Source organism: Phoxinus phoxinus, assembly GCF_949152265.1.
Source record: "Phoxinus phoxinus genome assembly, chromosome: 15".
NCBI classification, from domain to species: Eukaryota; Metazoa; Chordata; class Actinopteri; order Cypriniformes; family Leuciscidae; genus Phoxinus; species Phoxinus phoxinus.
Genome location: NC_136890.1, coordinates 19,109,514 through 19,129,392, shown reverse-complemented (window position 1 = coordinate 19,129,392; position 19,879 = coordinate 19,109,514). Strand labels below are relative to the sequence as shown.

At 36.9% G+C, this 19,879-nt stretch overlaps 1 protein-coding gene across 5 annotated transcripts in view; it reads left to right on the top strand.

Annotated features, from left to right (window-relative positions):
• The window catches only part of grid2 (glutamate receptor, ionotropic, delta 2), a 394,784-nt gene that overhangs the window by 202,575 nt on the left and 172,330 nt on the right, over positions 1 to 19,879 (top strand). The window lies entirely within an intron of this gene.

The following is a 19,879-nucleotide window of genomic DNA, read 5'->3' as shown; positions in this document are numbered from 1 at the left end:
CGTTCCAGTGATCATAGCAACTTCAGTGAAGGTAATGGAAACATGGTTTGGTAGTGCATGATCACAGCACTGTGTTTATTAGAGAGTAAACAGGACAACAGTTGCTTTCTCCTAAATATGAAATAGAGTTTTGATAGTTGCTTTCAACTTGAAACGATGAGAGGGACACATCATTCCCAACCGCTTCCTTTCTTTCATTCCTCAGCGCCCGACCATCTGTCACAGACACACCGTGGTGCAATCTCTTTTTTTCAACTCTCTATCAGCATTTCTTTCTTCACCTTTCTCCTTTCCTTCTGCTCTTTCCTCTCTTTTTTTCTGTCACATCCTCCTTTCAAGCATTCTCGTTTCTGTGTTTGTCCTTCAAACACATGCACACACACATTCACATCTTTCCAACTGAGTCTGGCTGCAGAGCTGCACTCTCAGCTCACATACACCTTTGCGATGTCAAATAAGCTCTCGGCCAGGAAACGGGGAAAATACGAAGTGATTATTTGCACTGGGTGTAAATAGCACTGGCCACACAGCATGGCTATTTGCACCCCAATAGACTGGTGGAACCAGACAAAACTATAAAAATATATGCGATTTAGATTTCAGAGAAGTGGCCTGGAGGGTACAGCATGTATTGGTGTTTTTGCACGGAAGACCTGCGGTTCGAATGTGGCTTGTTGTGACATTTTCCAAACAAAGACTCTTTCCTATCTCCGCTCTCAAAATCTTGGTTAAAAAAAAGCAACAAAACAAATGAAATAGAAAAATACAAATACTATTTATATTTGACTATGTTATAATAGTAATTATTAATATACTACTGTATTTGGTACAATATAATATCACGCGAGTACCAATGATTTTGTATATCAGTGATATTCATATTAACAGTTTGAAGATATGGCTTTTATACAACAATAGTTCTGTAAACAAGAAATTAATATTGAGAAACCTACATTTTGAAGCTATATTGCCGTTATATTGTCTATTTTTGGTCTGCCAACAAAAATAATTGTAAACAAAGCCAATGCATAATCAATCGTCGCATATCCGAGCCACACATTATTATAATAATAATAATTTGTTACATTTATATAGCGCTTTATCTGAGACCTCAAAGCGCTTTACATGGAAGGGGGGGAATCTCCTCAACCACCACCAATGTGCAGCATCCACTTGGATGATGCGACGGCAGCCATATTGCGCCAGAACGCCCACCACACACCAGCTTACTGGTGGAGAGGAGACAGTGATGAAGCCAATTAGTATATGGGGATGATTAGGAGGCCATGATGGACAGAGGCCAAGGGGCAAATTTGGCCAGGATGCCGGGGTTACACCCCTACTCTTTTTCGAAGGACATCCTGGGATTTTTAATGACCACAGAGAGTCAGGACCTCGGTTTAACGTCTCATCCGAAGGACGGATTGGAGTAATGAAGGAATCAGTGAATTAATTGTTTGAGTGAATGATTCAGTGACTCATTGATAAAACTGTGCTGTGTTTAATTCACTTTTTTATAATGAATCGCTTATTAATGACTCAAAAACTGTCACTTGTTGCCAGAAGAATACCCACCATTAATGCACAGACACATATATACTGTATACTAAAAAAAAATATATTTTATTTTATATAGTATGTATATATATTTTTTGTTAGTATTATATTATTCTTACAGTGTGTTGTAATATAATCGTATATCATGTTTGGTTACATTGTGAGACAAAATGTAAGTATTTATTTAGTGTAAAGACCATTTCCCACAATTTATGTTCTTCTTTGTATGCTATATATAGTGCAGAGTGATAGCTTTAGAGCTGCTTGCAGCGAGTAACTCTCACCTTGCAGGGTTGAGACCCATGTGTGAGTGTAATGGACTAATAGACTTAGATCAGATGGTGCTTTGATGAGTGCTGTGGTGGACAGAGAGATGATGTCACCTCCTGTTTTATGCCGGCGATGGACATGCTGTTGAGGTTTCAGACGAATCAGCACTAAGCTGCAGGGTGGCATGCTGCCAGAGAGAAGGCACAACTCCACATCCATATTTATGACAAAGATGTCCCTACACACACACACACACACACACACACACACACACACACACACACACACACACACACACACACACACACACACGCTCTGCCCTTTTTATGTTTAAAATCAGTGAGCAAATATGTCCCTTGGAACCATTGCTTTGTTTGAAGAGAGGTTTATTTATTTTTTGTTTTCCTGTATGAATTTAGCCCTCAGCCAAATGTGTTCAAAGCATCTCTTTTCTCTCTTCTCCAGCAAAGGTGCACTTCTTGTAACCTCATCCTGGTAAAGTCAAAGTCTTTTGGCCCCATAAATTATCCTCTCTCTCTGACTCTCCCATACCAGTGGATTGTATTGAATAACTATAAGCAAAGCATGATGAAAAACTGCATGACCTCAGTCAAAAACAAAAACAAACAAATATAAAAGTAAGAGGATTTTGCTTTCATCTCATTCAAGAGTAAGCATGTCAACAACATCAGGCTGAATGAGAAATCGATTACTTTCTATCATGGACAATATATTTCATTTGTTGTTGTTTTTTTTTTCATTTGATTTTTCTCTATTTTGCTTAAATGGATAGTAGAAGTAAAAATAATGCAAAAGCATCCTTAAAGTATAAAAAAATATATTGTATAAATCCTAAATATGGTCCAAAATCAGGTCAGTTTCTTTTGTGACTGGTTATGTGAAATGATCAGATGCAAAATAATCTTTGAAATGTTTTCTTTTTCCAGGAACTGCAAATAAGACTTTTATTATACTCAAAAGAGCAGTTTTTGAATCAATTACTTTGAGTCACATTACTTTTCGTTTTCAATCATGAACGGTTTTTAGTTTTGCTCAAAGGGATATTAGGAGTTTTAAAGCTTTAAAAAAAATACAAAAGCAGGGGGGAACTTAACCAATAACTAAAAGGTAAGCGGCTGCTTGGGGCCCCAGGGAATCAGGGGTCCCATCAAATACCCAAAAGCGTATTTAAATTGTATATGACATTCATTTTCTATCATACTTTGTTTGTCCAGAAAATCACCCTTAAAGTTGTAACATTATTATTACATCTGCACGATGTAATCGTTTAGGCAGCAGAGCTTTGCTTATAAAAATATTAAGATTATGTTTCTATAGCTCTGACTAATTTTAAATGGTCACATTTGTCACAATCCTCAGTCACCAGTCTATCACCTCTGTGCACTACATCTCCCACAATCCTCCTTGGTTATCACCTGCACTCACTTCTCAATCACCACACCTGTCCACGATTATCACCTCATCAGCACCTCTCATCTCACCCTTCATAAGCAGTCACCTTCCACACCACAGTTGTCTTGTCTCATTGGCTGTGTTTACACTTGGCGTTAACATGCGACCTGTATCCGGATGTTGTCCACATACACATTGAAAAGACAAGTGTAAACGCGTCCAGGTTCGGAGGTAGTCGAGGACGCATTGTGATCGGATCTCAGTGTAATGTAAACGCAATCCAGCCATCGTGTCTGCATTCACAGGTGGACGTCATATAAATCCCCGCCCAGTCTCCCCACGTGCTGTCAGAAAATAATGGCCAGACACAGTTTAGAAAATAAATTAAACTTATTTGAACCTTACATTAAACGTCAATATTTAAAACAGTTTATTTAGACTTACATAATACTGTGTGTGTCATTTTTCATTTTAATTGTGCAACATTATCTGAACGAGGCAATTGCCTGTACAATCACAGCTGTGATCAGTCATGAGATCTTAATGAAGAGCGTGCGCTGCTTTGCCAGAGGAATAATGGGAATAAACTTTTTATTTTTTAATGTTTTAAATGTTGAATGTTCTTATTGTTTCAGCATGTTCATGAATCTCCCACATAGTCAATGCACGTTATAACCTTAAAGGAGAACTCCGTTCAATTTTAACATTGAGCTCATTTTTTTTGTAAATTTGGAGTGCTGTCATGTATGACACATCAAGGATGTTAAGAGGCTAAAAGCAGGTTTAAAACTTGCCCCATTGAAGTCAACAGGGTGCAAATTTTAAAAAGAGGATAACACCGTGTAGGCAACACTGATTTTTGTCATTGTTCTCTGCATTGACAGCACTCCAAATTTACAAAAAAATGAGCTCAATGTTAAAATTGACCGGAGTTCTCCTTGAAACCCCGATTTTTTTAAAACATTTTTAACATCCAACTTGTTTAACATGATCAACCTAGTTATTTTTGTATGATCAACTCTGGAAGTATGCCTTTGTTGAAAAAAATAATAATTTAATAGACTGGAGATTGCACAGGAAATGAAAGTAAGTGAGTGAAAGCAATTGGGACATTGCTTAATTTGATTAATCTTTACTCTTAATTTGGTGTCGTGCTACAGACCTAATTTAAATATTATGCAAAAACAGAAATCCGATCGGTTATCCAGATACAGAGGCTACTTAATATGAACAAATGTAAACGCACCGTGTCCTGATTGGCAAATGATCCGATCTGCTTGATCGGATCATGGTGAACGCATGTTAATGCCAAGTGTAAACTCAGCCATTGTTGTTTACCAGCATCCTGCGCTACAAACCTGCGAAAGCTTTAGCATCTACTGTCTTCAGCGATTCATCCCCAACCAGCAAACACAAACAGAACAGTTACCATCCAGCTAAGTCTTCACTAACTGCTCTGAATACTAACCTCATATCCTTGTCTGCTACTTAATTCAGTTTCTGTAAATAAATATTCTTGTGTGCTTGGAATTTTCCTGTGTGTGTAACACCCGCCCATTCAAGGACACGCATTTATTGCATGTGGTGAAAGCAAGAACATACTGTGGTGCATCTAAAATGCATGTGCACCATTCAGTTTTACTATAAAGTTTGCACTCTTAAAGGGATAGTTCACCCAAAAATAAAAACCCCTGTTCTGTCAGGACCACTATCGTCATATATGATTGACAATTAGCAAACAGTTTGGATTGGCAGTATGGTTTCGTTCTGGGCGAGAACTCCCTGCGCAAACAAACTGAATTATTAATGCAGGACTGAATATAGGCCTGAGGCAGCTGACGGATACCGGCAGGCCAAGCGAACTGCAGCCCGGGTGGTTGTGGAGGCAAAAACTCGGGCCTGGGAGGAGTTCGGTGAGGCCATGGAAAAGGACTATCGGCTGGCCTCGAAGAGATTCTGGCAAACCGTCCGGCGCCTCAGGGGAGGGAAGCAGTGCCCTACCACCGCTGTCTACAGTGGAGGTGGGCAGCTGTTGACCTCACCTGGGGATGTCATCGGATGGTGGAAGGAATACTTCGAGGATCTCCTCAATCCCGCCGTCACGTCTTCCATTGAGGAAGCAGAGGCTGAGGGCTCAGAGGTGGACTCGTCCATCACCCAAGCTGAAGTCACCGAGGTAGTCAAGAAACTCCTCGGTGGAAAGGCGCCGGGGGTGGATGAGATCTGCCCCGAGTACCTCAAGTCTCTGGATGTTGTGGGGCTGTCTTGGCTGACACACCTCTGCAGCATCGCGTGGCAGTCAGGGACAGTGGTGGTCCCTCTTTTTTAGAAGGGGGACCGGAGGGTGTGTTCCAACTACAGGGGGATCACACTTCTCAGCCTCCCTGGGAAAGTCTATGCCAGGGTACTGGAGAGGAGAATACGGCCGATAGTAGAACCTCGGATTCAGGAGGAACAATGCGTTTTTCGTCCAGGCCGTGGAACACTGGACCAGCTCTATACCCTCTACAGGGTTCTGGAGGGTTCATGGGAGTTTGCCCAACCAATCCACATGTGCTTTGTGGATTTGGAGAAGGCATTCGACTGTGTCCCTCGTGGCGGCCTGTGGAGGGTGCTCCGGGAGTATGGGGTCCGGGGTCCTTTGCTAAGGGCGACTGAGTTACTAAAACAATCTTTGTCAAACAATACACTTGTTTTTCCCAGTTTGAACGTTCTTGTTTCCATTTGTTTAATTTCAAGATCTGAGGTGAATTATCCATTGTTGCTTTTACAGCTACAAAGCTGGAGCACTAAATTATATTACACGCTTTTAACATTAAACAAAGCACATAAACAGTACCTGAGATTATCATTGCCTCACTTTGTGTTTGTTGTTCCAGCATGACATCGCTGAAAAATAGAAACCGTTTCTAAAATAGAATCGTCGTGTGTCGCGGCTGGTTAGGACAAAAACTCTGATTAACATGAAAAATATTCCTTTTATCGCGTGTCGCGGCATAACGTCACGTGTAGTTAGGACATGATGTACAATTTACAGCTTATTTACAAATGTGTTCCATATATTTTTATTTGCTTTACTTTATCAGTGAATATCTGTGTATTAGTTAGGCTTAGTTGTTCCTCTCTCACTTTAGCTTGGGGTAAACTCTTTTAAAAAAGGGGGTTCAGTTGAAAGACAGAGACCGAAAGATAAGGGCTACAGAAGTTACACATAGTTGCTGTGTTAGGGCCCCATGCTTGGAATTGCTTAGGGCCCCTGAAACAAGTCCACCCCTGTACAAAAGCATCATAAAAGTATTTGAAAAAAATCAATGTATTAAAAAAAGGTTTAAGAATTAAACCGCTTATAAATATACTTGATTATAGATTTGTTTAACATTCAAGTATTATGCAGTAATTTAAGACATTTCTCCTTATGTAGAACATTTTTGCTGTAAAAGTTTTCTTTAAAGTTGAGTCAATAACTTTTTTTTTTCTAATAGCGTGTTATGTGAAAAGATCGGATGCACAAGAATGATAGACAATTCTGCTTTTTTCCAGGAACTCGTAAATAAAGACTGTTATCATACTGAAAAGATACTTATTTTGAACAGCTGTTTAAAATATTGACATATTGGTCAGGTTCTTTCTTGGTACAGCATCACATCAGAAAAACAATGGCAGTTAAATGTCATCACTCTGTACACTGAAAGTCACGTTTCTTTTCATTTTCATTTTAATAATCTGCAGTGCCCTCAATTAACATCAGGTCATAAAAAAATGGATGCATTATAATTATAAATAAATAGAAACATTTATTTTATAGTTTTAGATATAAAACAGGCTGTGTGGGATGTTTCAATCTATTAAATGATTAAGAAACATTGTTGCCATATGCTGCGTTTACAAAATAATTAAATCTTTGAACTATAGTATGCTTAATAATGCTGAAAAGCACTTTTTTTTTAATTGTCACATTGAAGAAAATGTACAAAGTTCCAGCAGTTCTTTGTCATAAAGTTAATTATTTATTTAAATATTTAATTAATTACAAATTAAACCCAAATTAAATGACAGCAAATTACTTTTATATATATCAGTAATAGTTGTTTTAAAAAAAGTACTTTGGACTCATCTGGAAGATGAACTTTACCTTTCATCTCTGCATTTCTTATGGATAATCATATCTTTTAACTCTATTTTCTTGGCTCTACAAAATTATGATTTTTGCTTAGCTGAAATCCACAAAAGCTCATTGTTCTTTTAAAGTCCCCCTATGGTAAAAATCAAAGAAATCGATTGTGTTTCTTACATCACAAAGTACTTTGTAACCAATCCTGTCACGAGGGGGGCGGGCTTTACTATATCATTAACTATGCTGTGAAGCAGGGGAGTCTCAAGAGAAGCCGTGTTATCTTAGTATATTTTTTCTGTTGATATGAAAAATCGGGTACATTTAGCAATATAGCGGGTGAATTATGTATATGATGTATTTTACGATGTTATGATGAACTATGCCTTTCTCCACTGACGTTCTAAGTTGTTCAAAGCATTTCTAAGGATGCTGATTTTTAGAAGGCAGCAGTCAGACTCCGAGATGGCAAATGGGAACATGGTTTGTGTAACATTAGCAACACATTATTAGCTGTTAGATAACGTAGTCAAGCCAAAGGTTAATCATATTAATTACTGTTATGTGTCTGACGTTGTAGAGAGTGATACATAAAATGCATTACCATTCTGATCAATTTACTTGTATACGAGCCTGTATGAGTGAGTAAAGACGGGGCACATTTGCATGTTCATGGATCCGTGTATACTACTGTAAATGAGCCAGACTGAAGTTACATTCAAGCTATTTTAGCATGAATTATTATTTTTCAGGAAAAAAAAAAACCTTTACATGTGGCATCTTGGTGATCAAATATGAGTTATAAAGCCCCCTGTAGTCAATCATTGTATCCCTTAAATCTAATCTTTGATCACCAAAATTACATATTTAAACTTTTTTTCCTTGAAAATACCCCCGGCCTTAAAATAGTTTGAATGTAACTACACCCTTGCCTTATTTAGTATATGCGGTTCTATGAATATGCAAATTAGCCCTGCCTCCACTCACTCACCTCAGAGATCCACTCATTGACGATCACGTTGACGTGATTGGTTACAAGATTTGTGACGTCAGAAACACCTGCAATTTCCAACCGCATTTTTGAGACTGTCTTTGGTTCACTGGAGTTTTAAGGAGAAAATACTCAGATATGGTGTAGACTTATGAATTTTCACATGGTTTACACCCCATCTACATTAAAGGTAAACTATGCAGGTTTTTTACCTTAACAGGACAGCTTCGGAGTCATTGGAATGGTTATATTACTTTTTTCGGGTTGAATGGTGGTCGTCTGGCCCTATCGCCTGTGAGCGGAAAAAACACACTTGCAACTTTGGGCTGGCGAGCCGCCCAACGAATTGCTTTACGTCAAAAAAAAATCTGCTAAAATTCTGTCATTATTGCGCTCCCTCACGCTGTTGGAACCCGAATGAAGAAGACATGGTAAAGAATGTCCCATCTGCTTTGATGTCGTTGATCTAGCCTCTGGTATCTGAGAGTCGACAACAAGTTTTTCGACATTGTTGTCAAATATCTATTCCGAAGCTGTAGGGGGAGCTCTATAGAGAAACCTGCGAGCAAAATGCGAGAATGGGGGGGTATTATGTATTTTATTTTGTAAAAATTATGTATTTTATTTTGTAAAAATTATGTATTTTATTTTTAATTATTGACTACAGGGGGACTTTAAATATTGCATTTTGAAGTAAACTCACAACATCTGATCCTTGGACATGTGAGATTAGTGGGACCTTTTTAATATTAGCACCAGTATAGGATTTACTAAAAAAGAAAAAAAGCATTTTAACATTAATTGAAAAGTATATTGTGTACCAATATTTCACGAAATCATTCATATACGAAGGACTAAGCTCTGAAATGACCCTAGAACCACCCCTTAGAACAAATTTTTTTGGCTATGTATTAAGACCTAACTAGAAAAGATCATTTTGTTTATGCACAAAATTCTCTGCTGGCCAAACTAATGATAAAACCCTGAGGAAATTATGGCCTTTTTTTTCTTTTAACATACAGTAAAATTGCATCATGTCGACTGCCTATTTGATAAATCTCAAAGGAGGAGGGATTTGCATATTTTCTTCACATAAAGATGTTAGGGACCAGATCCGTGACATCTGGTGCTTTGCTTTAATTTAGAAATCCCACATTTCTTCCCTTTCTTTGTTTTATATCTCTCCTTCAATCACCGCAGAGGGGCTTTGTTCAGAGACCAGCCCTTAGAGGAGATAAGAGGAGGCAGGTAAATGTAGATAGATGCAGGGGAAAGAGAGAGAGAGAGAGAGAGCGAGAGCTAAATAAGATGAATGGAATTAGATGAAAGAGAAGGAGGAGAGGGAGAATGGATGCTGAGGAGATTTCTAATGAGTCACAGGTTGATCCCGTCCGTGTTAGCATGTGTAGAATCACTTGTGATGAATGACTCCTTCAGTGCTTCAATTAGGGGGGAAACTTTGCAGATATGGTCAGTGATACTGGAGAACACACAGGTACGTGAGTCATTGAATCAGTCATTTAACCAAATCATTTCAGTAAGTGTATTTTTTACAAAAATAAAATGCCCATGAAAAACACTCATGATAGAAAGCAGTCGACTTTTCATTCAGTCTGACGTTGTTGACACTTACGTACCCCTTCTTATAGAGATGACAGCAAAAACAATTCTTTTTTTGACTGAGGTTTTAGCAATCGTTAGCTTGTCAAACTGGGAGACCAGCCTACACAAGCTCAGACTGTTATTTTCAGCAGGGCAAACACACAAGAACACCCTAATAGGTAGCAAAATAGGAACCCACTCGGTTTAGCCGCAGGGATTTGGGAGTTCAAAGTAGTTTTCCCCAGCTCTTTTCTCACTCCATCCCTCCTTGACTTTTCTTTGGCTGTGGTTGTTCTTCTTATACCTATCTTTTAAAAGAGCAGCACCAGGTGTGCCCGCAGCACCGTATTGATTCAATCCTCTCGTATGCAGCCAGCTGGCATGCTAACCTGCGCATGCGTCTTCATTTCACAAACAGACATAATGAAACAGATTCTGTCAAGGCCGTCCCTTCATCAAACACTTACATCTTGACATTTGGAGACTCTCCCACTTGGGACTGTTTGACTCGTTTTCCCTTACAGCGTAGCACATTTCTAAACAGCTCCTGTGGAGCGCACTGGCAAACATCTGCCACGCAAGAAGCGTGCTGAGTTAGTAGCAGAGATAGTTATTGGTATTCGTTTAGTTTTTTCTTTGGGTGTAAAAATATGGTTGCAATACCTGTTAAAAAGAAGATGACCTTAATTTACTAAGGCTACTATATCTACTGATAACTGATATCTACTATGCAATAGATTTATAATGTTATAAGATTGTTTTATTTGACTCTTAAATTAATATATAGTATGAATACTACTACTACCCTGTACTACTACTAATAATAATAATTTTAAATTATATAATATAATATACATTTCAGTGACTGTTTCTGCGGGTTACAAGTGTCTGTCTTTATGAGTGAGTCATTTATGAGTCATTTGCTCAACTGAATTGTTCGTGAGCAGGTCATTGAATCATTCATATAACTGGTTTGTTCAAAACATTGATTCATTCAGGAATGAGAAACACTGTTCTGAGGCGCTCGACGATAGATTTGTTTGAAACTATTTTCGTCGGAGGAGCAAAAACAAAGTATCTAATTGGTGTCGAAAATGTAAGTTGCCCAATATTAATATTTATTTATTTATTTATTTATTGAAATGATGTTTAAAGGCACAAATGCAGTCGTGCTGTTTTTCAAATCGGCTTTGATCACCTGAGGTCTGAACAGCACTCTTGTTTGTGTGATATTTGCTTAAATATATTCATAATTTTAGAGATATGCTCCTCTCTCCACAAATTAATGAACTACTGACGTTGAATCTCTTTCCTGAAGTAAAATGTAATGTCGGGTGACGGGCTTGGCCTATTGCCAGGTGACAGCTGTTTTAATCGCTGTATGTCATCAAAGTAAGTCTACCGCAAAAGCATAGGGAGCCGTCATAACTGTATGAATTTCAACATACCCTAACATTTTTGTTTTTGTCTTGTACTGCAATCCAGTAAAGGAAAGAGGATCGTTTCACTTGCGCTCCGTGCAACGTTCTGTCACAAGAGTGTCAGAAACTACATATTTTGGGGGGTGCTAGAGGGATACCCAATGCATACCAAAAGTGTTTTCCAGAACTTCACACTGGATGAGAAGCGCCACGTCTTTAAAATAAGAAAACATTTCAGAATCCTGCATTATTATACAATTCAGCATTATAATTGTCCAGTAATTGACAGTGATATTAAACACCATAGTAATAAAGGATATGTACAGAAAAGCAGATGAGCCCAGAATATGAAGGCGTTGATGAAATACGAGAGCTTTCTGACCCCCCATAGACTGCAACGTAATTGCCACGTTCAAGGCCCAGGAAGGTAGTAAAGACATTATTAAAATAGACCATGTGACTACAGTGTGTTATGAAGCTTTATTCAACAATTTGTTCTCTTACATGTCAGTGTCTGATGCTGTTCACATTATCTGATGCTGCTGACGCAGCCAATACTGAGCCGGTGATCTGACGTAGAACCCGGAAGTGCTGCACTGTGTTTATTATGAACAGCGCTAGAGACTGACACGGAAGAGAAGAAATTGTTGAATAGTCATTTTTAAAAAAAAAATTATTGGTGCACAAAAAGTATTCTCGTCGCTTCATAAAGTTTCACTTCAATTACGTTGCTGTCTGTGGATTTAGAAAGCTCTTGGATATTTAATATATCAAAAATATCTTCATTTGTGTTCTGAAGATGAACGAAGTTATTACTGGTTTGAAACAACTTGAGAGAGTCATTTCTGGGTGAACTAACCCTTTAATGTGGCTTAATTAGTGATATCTAAATACCAAACTTATAACATGCGCCAGTTTGTCGTTCACAGTAAGACCAAAAAAATGCCCATTTTGATTTCATGTTCACTCTAAGAGAACATGCTGCAAGATTTCAAATAGCGAAATATAACACTAGGAGGGAGAAATCGCCAACAAATGCTCAATTCCTTCCAGAACGTTTTCACGCTCTCTGGGTAATTAGAGAACAATGTCCGGCACTTCTATCTCTAATTAAACAACTGATAAGTATCTTATTCCCAAAGAAGCAATTGAAAACATTACAATATGAGCTGAAGACAAATCTGAAGATATCTAATATCTGTTTGCTCTAATCCAGCACTCTGCCCAATTCTCACCGATGATAAGAATGAAACACCTTTCAGTGGCAAGGCTAAGCTAGGGGGGAGGGTGAGGTGGGGGGGGGGGGGGGGGAGGGTGAGGTGGGGGGGGGGGGTTGTGGTGGTGAAGGATGTGTTGCGAATCTTCCTCATAAAAATGACAGCAGCAAAAGCCTCCACTATAAAAAGAAAAGCCAGTGCTCTCCTGGGACAAATTTATCTGGAGTGCTCAACAGTGTTAGACTTTCAGTTGAGAGAGGGGATTGTGTGTGTGTGTGTGTGTGTGTGTGTGTGTGTGTGTGTGTGTGTGTGTGTGTGTGTGTGTGTGTGTGTGTGTGTGTGTGTGTGTGTGTGTGTGTGTGTGTGTGTGTGTGTGTGTGTGTGTGTGTGTGTGTGTGTGTGTGTGTGTGTGTGTGTGCGCGTGTGCGCCTGTGAGTGGTGATGGGAAAAGTTAAGTACTCCTGTAATGGACCGGTGTGAGAGGTCACATGCTAAGCGCATAACCAGATCACTCAAAATGTAAGTGTTTATTTTTTCCCACCTTGGGTTTGTCTTTAGCTTCATCTCTCCTGCGTTTGCATGTATTTATAAATCCAAAAAGGTATATTTATTCAAACTAGAAGTGAACAAATACACCCACAGGTATGGGCAACTGGGAGAAAACAGGAGTGTGAACATGACAGCAGCAGCTGAGATTTACATTAGGTTTCGCTTATGTTGATCTGTCAGGAGTCAGTGGGTCCTGTCTAAAGAAACACTCGGTACTCACGGCGCTGTCGCTCAGCTGGGGTTTTTGTGTCGCAGTCTGGAATTGCTGAGACTTGCACATCCCTATGAACTCAAGACTATATGTCAGGTCCAGAAAGAAAGATTTGGATGCAGCGTTGTTGTTTTGAGTTCTTTTAATGAATTCCCTGGATTGATTTGATTGTCAGTTAATTTTGTAATCTAACAATATGAGTTAAAATCGTAAAAACAATGAATGAGTTCTCAAAAGTGTTGGATGTGCATGGATTTGCTAACTAGTATAGGGCTAAATGACATTTGACAAAAGTTTAACATCAGCAAATAATAACAAATAGAATCTCTTATGCCCGCCAAGGCTGCATTTATTTGATCAAAAATATAGTAAACAGAGTAATATTGTAAAATATTATTAATTCAAATATTAATAATTTTGGTAACACTTTACAATAAGGTTCATTTATTAAACATTAGTTAATGTATTAACTAACATGAACTAACAATGAGCAATACATTTATTACAGTATTTATTCATCTTTGTTAATGTTAGTTAATATGAATAAAGCTGTTCATTGTTTGTTCATGTTAGTTCACAGTGCATTAACTCATGTTAACAAGATTTTAATAAAGTATTAGTAAATGTTGAAGTTAACATTAACAAAGATGAATAAATGCTGTATAAGTGTAGTTCAGTATTAGTTAACGTTAACTAATGTAGTTAACTAATGTTAACTAATGAACCTTATTGTAAAGTGTTACCATAATTTTAATGTATTTAAAAAATATATGTATTCCTCTTACAAAGCTGAATTTTCAGCATCATTACTCCAGTCATCAGTGTCAAATGATCCTACAGAAATCATTGTAATATGCTGATTTGCTGCTAAAGAAACATTTCTTATTATTATCAATGCTGAAAACAGTCGTGCTGCTTAATAGTTTTTGTGGAACTGGAAACCATGATGCTTTTTAGAATTCTTTGATGAATAGAAAGCAAAAGAACAGCATTTATTTAAAATAGAAATGATAAATGTATTTACTGTCACTTATGATTTTTATTTTATTTTCTCAACAAAAGTATTAATTTCTTCAAAAAAATCTTACTGAACCCAAACTCTTCAACAGGAATGTGTTTATCTATTGTTGAATGACAAAGTTTAGTTTTCTATACACATCAAAGTGTATTAAATAGCAAAATTAAAATGTTAATTATATGAATTTAAAATATTACAAATATTTATTTTGATGTTTGTAAGAGAATTGGAGATTTATTGATTAGAGAGATAAACACAATATTTAGTGTGCTTGTTAAAGGCAATGTTTCATGTTTGTGCATCAGGGTACTGTACTGTAGGTGCAGAAATGCACTGCTTTGTATTTTAAATTAAATGTTGCTAATGAACAGCGTGCCACTTATTTATTATAAACACAATCACAATTATGTTAGGAGGAAACATAATGAACAAGAATTATTTATGCTAAATTACACTAATTAACAGTAAATGCCCTAATTGACTCAACTTCAAAAACACAGTGAGTACATTCTTTTTACCCTTTAATTTTATTTATTTTTACCAATTCAGTAGATGAGCAATTCTCTGAAATGAATCGGTTGGCTGAGCATGGGACAGGCACCCTCACCCCCACCCCACCGCACACTTAAAAGTATCTAGGCCTACACGTGTGTTTGTGTGTGTGTTATGGCCTCAGATTTGGTGCGAGCAGAAAACTATTTCGGATCATAGCCTACAATTTCTTGATCGATTTTGCAGTGGAGTCAGCTGACCAAAACAAGTCCTTCACTTGCATGCACTTTATCAGAATCGCAACTTTGCTTTATAAAAAGGAAGTGTAGCTTCCACTTCCTTTTTTGTGTGCATTTATAAGTTGTGTAATGTCAGCCCTGCCTCCATTAGCAATGGAAAAGCGTGCTCCACAAATGTCACATCTTAATTTACTTGGCTCCCTGTTTAATAATTCATAATTTAAACTCTTTTTGAAGATCCTCTTTAAATGTATAAACATGCTTCTTTTTGACATATTCGTGTCGGAATTGATCTCCTCCGTGCTCTGTCACTGACACTAACGTTGTATCCCGCCTTGACTGTCGATAGAGAATTGTGACTGAATGCTGAATGGTATATTTGTTCTTCAAAATATACTGTGACGTGATTGGCTACTTTTTCTATAGGCTATTCTTGCATGACCGAAGTCTTGCTCTATCGCTCAGCAAAAAAGACATTTGAAGAAACATAAAATATGAAACAAAACATGTTTTGTTTTTTTATAATTAAAACAAAACAAAAAAAAGAGCTGAAATAAGGGACTGTCCTGTGAAAAACGGGACGTCTGGAACCCTATTAATCAGGCATCCTATAATGCTACTACTGAGCGATTGAAACTGAGTCATTGCCCTTATATGGAATATCACTGATTACTTTCAAAGTAAAATAAGTCATTATTTTATTTCTTTGTAACATTATTCTTTGAAAGTGTCATGGCATTATGCAGTCCCTGGTGTGAACTGCAAATATGAGTGTTTGTGTTTTTAACTTCAGGCGATGGTTTAATATCCAATACTTAACGGGCCATGTTAAGACTTGGGATCATTTGTAATAAAAAAAATGGCTAAATTATAAGACTTCATTTGTAATGATTGATCAATGCTGCCGTTCGCTAACATAGTTAGCCATATCTAAGAGGAATGTGGATCACTGACAGATTATAGCACTAATTCACAGAAGTGCTTTAATAAGTAAGGATTAGCCTGCCTTTCCATTTTCAATCAGTCCAATCCATAACAGGGGGCAGCAGAAAACGCTCTACCTCATTAAACAAGATCTTATTAACTGGAGCTTGGCTTTTTCAGCTTAAAACTTGTGCATTTAATCAATTAAGTTGCATGCGTTAAGTTAATCATCATAATTCTACACATTTTGTGGGATCAAATGTCAAGGTTTCATTATAATGTATTTTTAGGATGACTGGCAGTTCCTTTTTTCTTGCAGAGTTTAAATGAACTGTTTCAAAAGAAGCATGTTTTCAATTAATTTAAAAAAAAAAACTGCCTTAAGCTGTAATTGCTGAAGACCAGAGTGCTGAGAATGAACCCAGTAGTATTTTAGTAGTTGAAGCTGTTCAAGGAAAATATTTTATCTTTATTAATTCATTTGTTTGTTTTTTATTTATTTTATTTTGTATTATATATATTATTTTTTTTCGCTTCTTTTTAAATATGCGGAGGCTTTGATAACATTTTAAAATCCTGGATGATCCACTGATCACTTTCATTCTGTTGACATTCAGCAAAACACCTTTTACTGTCACTCGAACGGTGACGTCTGTGTTGATGCCTTAACGGGATAGTCCATCCAACAATGAAAATTCTGCCAACATTTACTCACCCAGATGCTGTTCCAAACCTGTATGACTGACTTGCTTCGGCGAAACACAAAAGTAGATATTTGAAAGAATGGTAACCAAACAGTTTCAGATTCCATTGACTTTTATTGTATTGACATACAATACAGTGGAAGTCAATGGGAACTGAAACGGTTTGGCTGTCAACATTCAAAATATATACTTTAGTGTTCAGCTGAAGAAAGAAATGCTGATACATGACGAGTTTTGGGTGGACTATTTATTCCTTTAAGTAAAAGTTTTTTTGTTTGTTTTTTCAAATCAAAAGCTTTCAAAAATAAAATGCTTTTAAATATTCAACATTTACACAAAGATTGCTTTGATACCAAATTTGCCCATCATCAAAGCTTGAAAAAACCTTCAAGTCAACATGCTGAACGAGTCCCATATTTTGATCAGAAAACCAAATCCCTTGGGTCTGTTTACAATGTTCACTCAACACAGTATGGAGTGAAATAAAATGGCTTAGTTTGCACATAGCCTCCATTTCCAACCCATGCTCATTATAAAAACGTGCCAGTGGCAACATTTCAGCAAAATGATATTCCGTTGCTACCTAAATGATAGTGTTAACAAAAGCTTGAGATGAAAATGCATTTGCTGATGCAACCATGCCAGTTTATTTTGCTTCTACCAGTCTTTGAAATCTTTTATCGAGTGTTGTGATTCGTGTTTCTTAGGATTCGAAATGCGAAATGCAACGCTGTACCAAGTAAGCTACCAAGGTACTTTACTACGTCAGAAAAGCCATACATTTGAAGCTGTTTATGTGATGCAAACATCAAAGTGTATTAGTTTACAAATCACACACTATGGTAAAAGAAAAAATAAGTTTATTAATCAGTAATCTGCCCCTTAATCATAATTTATGTGAAAAGGAGTTAAAGTTGTTGGTGTTTTACTGCTTTAGTAATAATTTCAGCTGGAAACTGCAGGAAATCATATATATAGATACGTTTTTGCAAAAATATAAGTAGAGGCATGGGTTTCCAATGAGCCTGGGTTGTCCATTATATCTCACAGTTTGCTTTTTCAGCACTATTGTTTGCATCTTCCCCTCTTTTCGTTCTGGCCCTGGTTGACACTTCCATTTTTTTTTTTTTTTTTTGTCAGAGTTGGCAAATTACACTGCTCCATGGCTCACTTCAACATACTGCATTTTACCTTCCCCAACTTCAGTTACGCTAAATAAAATGAGTCAAGTGAGATGAATGTTCACGTCTGACATCAGCTTTACTGCACATCCGGGAGCCACAAACTGATCAAGGGCAAAAAGGTTGAGTTTATTTGTAGGAGGTACTTTCAGTTCTTTGGAAATAGACTTATGCTTCATTATAAAATGTTCTGCAGTAAGATGTAAGATGTAATTAGATATAAGCCTATCTTTGCAGCAACTCAATCAAAACACACAAGCACTAAGCCTTCACTTATGCAGCGGGGAAAAAATGAAGGAACCAATCAGAGCTCTTGAAGCAGCATCAGTGCTGATGAGCATCTGTTTATGCAAACCCTGTGAGTAAGTGCTTATGAATGGAATGTTTTACAAATTGAAATTTCAAAACTATATATTTATACTGAAGAACGCTGGTTTCCTCGTATGTTTTTCCATAAACACCCCATAGCCTGTAATAGAGTCCTAAATGTGTTTTTTCCCCCCTGACTATTCAGATGGGAGTCTCTAAAAGTGCTGAATTGTTAATGAAGCTCTAAGTGGAGAGGAAATAATCATATTTGCACAGTTGTAATTAAAGCCATTGGTAAAGACATATTGATCACCACCACCTTTGGCTGCCAGCCTGTGATTACGCTCAGGGATTGAGCCATAAAATATATATTTCTTCAAGATGGCAAGCCGCATGGTTACTTGACTGAACAAAAGGCAACTTGATTGTTGTAGAAATTCCATCTATTTGCAGAACTAAGAGAAATATGTTCTCACCTTATTTATGTATAGGTCACAATAGTTGATTAAAATACAACCTACATTTATGTTTGTTTTTATTCTATTTTTTTTTTTTTAGTTTTAGTATTGGTAGCTTAATTACAGTGCTAACATTTTGTCATGCTTTAACTGTTTGAACGATTAAAACCTCTCAGTCAGAGAAGTTGTGTCTTTCATTTAATATCCCCTTACCTGTTGTATAAACCTGCTTGAAACCAGCCTAAGTGCTTTCTGCTCATAGATGGTTTAATATGGTCTCTCAGACAAGCTGCTTTAATGAGATAGCCCACCCAAAAAAATTTAATTCTGTAGTTTTACTAAATCTCCAACTCTCTCTGTTTTTTTTTATTTCATTGTTTTTTTAATGAAAAAGAAGATATTGTGAAGAATGTTAATAACCAAACAGTTTTGGTTACCATTGACTTCCATTGTATGGAGTAAAAATATTGAGACATAGGACAGAATTTTGTTTTGGGGTGAACTGTGAACCTTTTAAGGTGGTCTTGCTGGTAACAGACCAACCTGACCTGCCTGTGAAAAACAGCTAAGGGACATTCACACCAAGGACCGCGACAATATTGATAGCTATAAATATTACGTTTTATAATCTTTCTAATTATATAAGAATAGGGAAGTCCACACCGCAACTATAATGACAATGACACAAATAGGGTTGGGTACGTTCACATTTTTACCGGTACCTGAAATTCGGTGCTTTTACCCAATAGTAATAATTGTTTTTGTTTTTTAATTTAGGCATGTTTACCTCAATAACTGTAAAGAAACTAAGTAATTTGTAGAAGTGTTATTGGCATTATGCCAGAGCTGCCTTGGTCGCTGTCTGCCATTGTCTGTGATGATGCTTGATGCTTGAATATAAATAAAACCAACCATTTTAGTAATAAATCAATATCTATGAAATGTTTTGTTTTCCACAAATTCTGTGTTGTGAATTTTCTAGTAATAAAATGAAGACATAAAATGTTAATTTAATTGATATTTTATATTAAATGAAACTTTTTTTGTCAAATAACATGCAGCACAACTGAGCTTTTAAAATTACAACATAGAAGAAATAGTGTGAATATTCCTTAAAACATTTTTTTTGGGATGATAATTTATTATTATTAGCGCTAGTATTATTATTAAATTGAGATCTAAATTATACTGTACAACAGTAATATATTATCA